The following is an 8578-nucleotide window of genomic DNA, read 5'->3' as shown; positions in this document are numbered from 1 at the left end:
ATGAAGCTAATGATTTTTGTGTCCAAATGGTTGTTATCCCTACGATCCTGTATTTTCCGGGAGATGAATTGCCTTACCACCAAGAGAGAGGTTTCCCACACCAAAAGCGAGAACTCATTACCGCAGTCAGCCTCGCGGTACTTTTGGGCCTAGGAGTGACAGACGCGGACTAGATACCCTACATATGTGTGAAGGAAGTCATGGCTGTTCAGAGCCAACACAACCGTAACCAGCCAACCTCTGGCCTGCCGACATAGCTCAGTTGGGAGAGCGTTGGACTGAAGATCTAAATGGTCCCTGGTTTGATCCCAGGTTTCGGCAGAGCTTCAGCAGAGACTTGAACAGAGTAGCCGACAACGTTCTCACCAAAACTGGTTTGACTCGATGTTCAACCAGTCCCCCTGGATTATTACCCTCATATCCATGTTAGTAAGACCAGTTATAGTTGTTGTGTTTGCACAATATATTTGGTCTTTTTCTTCTTAATAAGTTAGCCCAGTTTGTAAAAACCCATTTGGATAAGATTGACATTTTATATTTAGAACAGAGACAGTTAACCTGAGTTCGCATGATAGTTCGTACTAACACACCGCGGTTATGTTTAATGTTCGTTACTAACAAGTTCACAGTTTGTTGTTAATTACATATTTAGTTATAAAATTCTGTTCATGGAGAGGGGGGAGATGATGTGGTTAGATAGGGAAAGCCGATCAGAAGATCTCGCGATGTATGGGAAGATAGGGCCCCTCTTTCTCCAAAGTTCTCTAACCCATAATAATATGGTGATGATGTAATCATAACTTGGTCATATAAAACCATGCATACCAGAAATAAATGCTCTTCACTGTCCACCACATTGGTGTTCGCGTGTGATTAGCCCAACAGGCCTGTACGTTAGCCGTTGTGTCACTCACGAACCGGGTCGCTACGCCTCATCTGAGGCAACAGAAGATTGTGCAGTTTTAGGGAAGAGTACCAAGCCTGCAGTGACTTGCACAATAGAGAGGTATGTGGCAAGAGCCACACATTTTGCTTGATTAACTTTCTCTAATTTCAAGCTTATAAGGCTTGTTAGGTCCATTTTGATTGTTCTTGATTGCAGCAATTTCAGTACTGATTTTCATCAGTTTAAATTGTAATTGTTTAAAATTCTCACTTAAAATAAAATTCATCAGCCACGACAATATCCTATGAGACTATTAAAACTTTATATTTCAATTAAATTCTGACTTGATATTAAATTCAATATACTGAAATTTCAACACCACAAATAGCACAATACTGCCTATTGATGGTTTTGATGAAACTATATTTTTTCATTTTTACAACTGAAATTGCAATGTTCTTATTTTGTCCTTTTTTCTGATGAAATTTTGCCTTTTATACTAATTGAGCAGCTCTCTTTCACTGACAGAAACACCAAAATGGTATATCAGATTCTTCCAAGAATCTGGGTACCAAAGCCTTTAGATCAGTAGACCTATATTTGCTAAATACTAAATATTTTAAGAAACAGCTAATGCTAGAGTGCAAATCACTAGCCCAGAAATTTCTTATTAAATTTCAACAATTCAATTGCCATGAGAAAAAATTATCAAGGGTTTGAACCAAGCACATGCAGTGTGGAAGATGTGACTAATATCATAATTGTTCTACACTAGTAAATATTTTTGAAAGTCATTAAGGTAATTACACCTCATGACACTTTGTGAGTGAAAAATACTTTCTATATCATCCTAATTTTTTGCTCTCATATTCTATGATTTCTGACTAATTGTGCAATATTCACTATCAAATATTTAAAGTATGCTAACCTATATCTGTGGTCTATGTGTTCAGTAGGAAATAAGATATTAGTATAAAAAAAATTATAGAATAACAAAAAAACCTCTGAAATTCCAATTTCTGTAAAATACTATAGCCATTGCTAGCTCAACATTAAATCCTAAACTGACAAGATTATTTGACTGGATAGACTTTAATCTATTAAGTAAATAGAAAGCCAATATGCCAATATACACTCTTATCAGTATGAAGCACTGCTATTCTGATTTGCAACAAAAAAAAAAAAAAAAAAAAACCAAAAAAAAACAACCCAACTTTTTCCAAAAAATTTGCATAAAAATTGTAACTCCTTTACATGGTTTCTACAGGCCAAGTCAATCAATGTACACCATAACTTTATATTTTATTATTAGTATACAGACTTTGCAGAACCAACACTTTTACTTGTAACATTGGGGCTGTGCTCTAAGGCAGACTGTCAGAGACTCTGAATTACCTCTTTTCACGCATCCTTACAGCAGAACAGCTGGCTGGTTGAGGACTTCAAAGTTCAACCGGTTAAAAGGCTGAGTAGGTCTCTTCTGATAAGGGAAACAAATGAAAAAGAAAGGTTTACAGGAGGAGTCTTAGGAAATGCCATCATCATGTCACAGTGCTGTGCATCAGGTCTGAAAAAAGTCACATAACCAACTTTCCCTCAGGAGTCTCTATGGAGTCTTTCATGAAATCTCAACCTTGGTCACAGAAGTGGGGAAAGTCTTTGACTTCTCTTTGTAAGTGGGTCACTCTAGCACAAAATTGACGCCTAATCGAGTGGGACATTTTCATTTTCCATCTCAGGGGACTCTAGGCTGTCAAGGGAAGCTGGTCAAACCTACCATCATGTCTCTATAGTAACAAGTGGAATTCCTTCCCCTGGGATCCAGCCAGCTGCCCTGAGAAGAAGAGGTGTGCAGTCAGCTGTCAGGCAGACACCGTTCGATGGGGAACCCGGGACCTGAGCTGAGGAGCAGTGTGTGGAGGCTGCAGGCCAGCAAAGCTTCTACCTTTCCATGGAAAGCCATAGGATCAGTGGGCACAACAGTGAAAAGAAAGCCTTTGTGCCACCATTCTGCTCAGCTACAATGCTGAGCTTTGGTGTTAAAAAAAATAAATAAATAAAATCTAGAAATGTTCATTAATTACATGGTCAATCAGGAAAGCAGTCTCTCCAGCATGAGAGACTAGATGTAATATAGCAGCCTATTAGTCAATTACATTTCCAATGGAAATAAAGAAGGAAAGATATTTTTTTTTCTGATTTTGTCTCACAAAAGTGGAAAAAAAAATATATTCTTATAATTTTTCAGTGGTGCATCTTGGTTTTAATTGCTGGGGTTTTTTTCCTTTCGAATCTTAAACGAGAATACAAGTTTTATGGAGAATTTAAAAATAAGAGCCCTGTGATACTTCAGCAAATATCCAGACAATTCAATGTATGACAGGCATGTTAGAGGGTCTTTCCACTTCAGCTTTCTGAGACTTATTTGAGAGCTATTATCACAGAAATCAATAGAGGAAGAAGTATCTTCAGTCAATGCTGAACACCATGATGGATCTCTGGAACTAAAAACTAAGATTTTGAGAAGAACTCTTGAATGTTTGGGGTGGTTATTGACATACCACATTTTTTGCATTTACACTTCTACTAAGCTAACAATATTTTTTTTCTTCACTCACATTGTTTCTATTAAATAGAATTCCTAATCCCAGTTCAATGTGGAATTTTTTTCCATTTTAAAATGGCAATGAAGGTATGACTCCTAGCAGCTTTCCCTAAATCTTTGGAAAGGGCAGTTAACAGCAGCTTTACATAATCAGACTTAAGTGGGTTTAATAATGAAGAACAACTAAATTGAAAAACATATCAACACAGCAGACATCAACAACTGCTGTGTTTTTCTCTTAGTGACAATTTGTAGCTGTATCTTATATTTCCTTTTCTAGGAAAGTCTTTCATTGCCTACTTTCCAAAAGACTCTTCTTTGCCCGTATTAACTCAACTGTTATTTACAATTACATGTTTTTATTGTCCTCCTGGCTTTTATGCACTTGTATATGTATTTATAGATGTAGTTATTTTTATATATAAATATTCTGCTGCATTTTCTTTACCCAATACCACTATGACCTGTTGATATGTAACATTCCCTGAGACAAATCCCATGCTTTGGACTTAAGTGTCTTAAATTAAAATACAATAAATCAAAAAAACATTAATCACTTTAAAAAATCTTATAAACGAGAACAGTGAAAAATGAATCTTATATTTTGTCCTGTGACTCATTCTTTGACAATAATTCTTTGGTGAAAAGAACTAATGTACTGGAGAATCAATAAGCTTTCAGACATACTACATCAGTGTGTTTCCTTTGTTGATCCATATTTTCATTATTAACAGTTTATGTCAAGAGTGGCCTCTGTGTAGCTGGGGTATTTTTAATTTATGTCATCACTGTGGAATTGACTGTTTGAGGGATCTCAGGTAGGACAACAAAATCAGAAACCAAAATTAAGATTAGCATATTGCAATTAAGATTGCCCAACTAAATTGCCTGGGTTTTGGATTTAATTTTTTCTTTTTGTTTGCAAATAATTTTTTGTTTGCTTTCTTCTGTGCTAATAAACTTGATTGAATTTCGGATTCCCATTTCATTCTAGTGAATCAACTCTTCGCAGATTGTGCATATTTTGTCAAGTGAATGTTACTGATTTGTCATAAGTCATAAAGCCTGAAGGAGTTTTGTCTGCTAGAGAAACTCCTCAAAATCATTGTTCTTTAATAATTACATTGGAATGGAATCACAATACCATGAAATTATTTTGTTTGTAATTTAACAATATTGTGCTTACAGGTCAAAGAAGCATGAGCCTCAGCAGAGCTAATACAGCAAACTTCACAGGTAAGTAGAACCTGATTTAGACGTGTGGATCAGCCTTCTCGTCTCAGTGTATCCTTGGAATATATACACAATGTCATATCATTCTACATTTTACAAAAGCAAACCACAGCACTAGACCTTTCTATTTCACGACATCAGCCCCTGACTGTATCATGCACATCTTGCAGCTGAAGAACCTGTTATAGAATGACAGAACTCTAGAACAATCTGAGTTGGAAAAGACCTTTAAATCTAGTCCAAATCCCTGCAATGACCAGGGAGTTCTTTGGCTAGATGTTCACATGCCTCATGCAGCTACTGAGACAGGACTACCTTTTCCCCATAGCAGAGAACTGCAGCCCTCTCTTGCTGCTGCTGATTGGTGTTTTGTCTTCTGCTGCTGTGCAGCTGAAATGCACACTGCTGGGCTGGGCCAGGCAGGCTGCACCTGCCTCAGTTTATTGTCACCTGATGGGTAGGGTTTGGTAAGACAAAATAAAGTTGGTAACTTCTCATTCAACAAAGCAGTTCTTTCATTCAAAGGGAAAAGTAGGCAGTGGGTGATTTGCACTTTTCTACAAAATGAGTTGTTTCCAACTCAGCTGTATAAAAATAGCCTTTACTGGTCAGTGTCAGGCTCATATCAACTGCAAGAGATTATCATCATCCTTTATTGTAACTTTTACTCAATACAGTCAATAAGGACTAAACCCTGTAGTTTACTCCTTCACCAAATCTTTGGTGATTACCCAAGCTTGCCTACAGTCATCAAGTGCATAGAAAGATTGGTTTCTCTCTTTCACTGGCAAAGCAAAGATGCTCTGAGCTCTTCTCCCAAAAAGGCATAGGGATGACTGTCACAACAGTACAAAAAGGGCTGAATTTTTGTCTAGAAGTAATTTAGTCCCAGGTGGGTTGTTACAATATTTCAGATATTTACTGCTCCCAATCAAAATCAGTTGCAAAATGATAATCTCTTACTATTCAGGAGACGGATCCTAAAATGCTCCTGGTTGTAAGGTCTGAGACTAAATGATTACGCCCTGTTCAAAAATTCTGACAGATATTCTTTTTGTGCAATTTTTAGTTTGTTTTTTATGCTACATCATGACTTTGATAATTGGTCTTGTGCATTGCTTGCCTGTGGGAATTTTATTATTTTTTGTGTCCTTGAGCTTACTCTTCCAAATTTTCCAGAAGTCAGAAATCAGTGAAACTTTCTAGTACATGCAGTTATTCATTAAATAAGAGCTTTTTTCATTTTGAACATTTCTGTGCTTGCACTAGTTTTCATTTCATAAACTCTAAAAAGAGATTAGTGGACTGAAGCACCAGTGCTGTAAGCCTGCCTACCATTTTGCATTTTGCAAAGATTTAGACAGAAAGAAAAAAAAAATCTTTCTTAACTCAGGATGAGCTGTTTTGCTGCTTCTGTTAATTCCGATCAGATTTGTGAGTGGAAAACCACTCATTTATCAGGTCTAGTCTGTCTATACATAAGGCAAGGACTGCCATGGTTCTAACTGCTAGAGTAATAATATTATTTTCAGAACACCACACTCCTATGAGACCCCTGGCCTTCATCATTTTCCAGTCATAGAACTTTAAATGAAACATAAAGTACAGGCTGGACAGAAAAAGGAAGGATAAAGGTAGATATGAAGGTAGAAGGAAGTCACAGAAAAACTGAGGAAAGAAAGAGTGGGAAGAAAACAGTTCACATTCCAGTGACAATTTTGAGAGAAAGGAAATGTACTCTAGCATATACACAGTCCTTTGATGTATTCACTTTATGTCAGCTCTTCCTCCTTAGGTATAGTCACATTGTCAGGCTTAGAAATACATTTAAGCTTCTATTTCACAAAGCTTGTAATCCATAATGTCTTCTCCCTACATCCTTTCTCCTTTCATTAGCCACTATTAACTAAATCATCCTTAAATAACTAAATAGCACTCTAATTAGACAGCATAAATTTAAAATCTCTGAGTTGCCACCTAATCCTAAAAGCAAATAAAGTCTGGAGGTGACAGAATTTTTAACACAGACCTACATTTTCAGCACTTCTACTCCTTGGAAGGTTTCAGTCTTGCTAGAATGATAGGCCTCTGTGATTAGCAGAACTAAATACCTCAAGTCCCAGTAGGACACTAAGATGAATCCTTTATGCTTTTGCACATCTAAGAGCTGTGTTCAGAATACTGAGTGTAGTGTAAAAATTCACTTTAGCCATGGCCATAGCAGTGCCTAGCATGGGTCAGAGGGGTGCATTGCTCACCTCAAGTAGCAGCAGGTTCAATTTCTTTTTCTGCATGAGGGTTCAAAATTCTGTAAGTAAATACTGATCAACAGGAAATTGGCTTTTGATTCAATCATTGATATTTATCTCAATAGCATGGCAAAAAAAAAAAAAATACAAACTACACAATTAGAATTAACTACGTGTTTTGGATGGCCTAATTAGAAGGACCCTAATCCTTAAAATAAATTTTCTGCCATTTCACATGCACAGTATGTGAACAGTGTTTTGCAAAGAAAAATTATTAATATTATGCTGGAAATAAGATTTAAATAAGATCAAATCAGTAAGAGGTGGTTTATTTAAAAATGCCACAAAATAATTAATTAAATTTGTGTCCCTTCTTAATCAGTTTTCTGATTAAATTTTTAATATGTCTTTATTTTTTTTCAAAGCATTTATTGCTACTTTGACAGACACCTATATTGTGTAAATGCAATATACAATTTCATCATATCAGATTAGCAACATGATCCCTTTTTTACTTTTTTGTAATTCCAACAGGATTTAACTTATTATATAAAGTGATATACTGCAATAGAATTTGTGTAAATTTCTGAAATGTTCCTGATTTTCCAGACATTGTTCAATGAATCTATAAAAAGCACAGATTGCAGAGTCAAACCACCTGTCCTAATGAGCTTAGCTGAAATGCATTGACATAATGGAACAATTACTTTCCCACCAAAATTATCGATTTTCTACTGACTCCAGAATGGTTGGAGAAGGGAATATGTGACACTTGTTTTTCTTGACTCTGTATAAAAATATTTCCCAAAAATATTTTACCAGTCACTCAGCTTCCTGCTAGGTCCCTTTCATCTGCTACTCTGATGATACTTGAAGTTTTGTTGAAATGGAAGAACTGAGAAAACACTATACTGAACCTTGCAAGGCAAACTGTTTTAGAAGGCGTATGAGGCTTACTGTTTTCTAAACAAATCTAGATTCATGGAAAATCAGACACTTAGAAAATACCTCAAAGTAATGATCTCTCCCTAATGCAATGTACTGGAAGATCTTAGAAGCGGGAGTTTTTATTCAGTCCTAGATTCTCCATACCAGTAAAACATCTATAGATTTAAAAAAAAAAAAATAAAAAGCCATATCAAGTAAAGAATTCTTTCTCCATCATTTTCTTTATATTTGCACATATCACGAAAGAAATAAAATTTATTTCATTATCTAAGACTTATCAAAATATTATACCTTCTCCTCACTACAAAAGAAAAACATGGTTTTTAAACTTAGGCATAAACAAGAAGAGTTAGAGATACACATGTGCCTGCAAAGCTGTGGTCTTGGCATAGTGGAGATGTGGTGGGATGGTTCCTATGGCTGGAGTGCTGGAATGGAAGAATACAGGTTCTTTATGAAGGACAGGCAGGGGAGATGAGGAGATGATGTTGCCTTTTATCCAGTGACCACTGGTGAGCACAGAGCTCTGCCTGGGGGCAGGTGAGGAGCTGACAGACCAGTGATGGGACAGGGGACAGGGACAGGGGGACATCATAGTGGAGGTCTGCTACAGGCTACCTGACCAGGAAGGCTGAGAAGATGAGACTTTCTACAGAC

General features: G+C 36.5%; 1 non-coding gene across 1 annotated transcript; it reads left to right on the top strand.

The window, feature by feature from the left end:
* Window positions 1-247: 247 nt before the first annotated feature.
* On the top strand, window positions 248-321 carry TRNAF-GAA (transfer RNA phenylalanine (anticodon GAA)). Its single transcript has one exon. It is a non-coding gene; the product is annotated as a tRNA-Phe (tRNA).
* Window positions 322-8578: the final 8257 nt, after the last annotated feature.

Source organism: Poecile atricapillus, chromosome Z (assembly GCF_030490865.1).
Source record: "Poecile atricapillus isolate bPoeAtr1 chromosome Z, bPoeAtr1.hap1, whole genome shotgun sequence".
Taxonomy (NCBI): domain Eukaryota; kingdom Metazoa; phylum Chordata; class Aves; order Passeriformes; family Paridae; genus Poecile; species Poecile atricapillus.
This window is presented reverse-complemented; position numbering and strand designations above follow the sequence as displayed.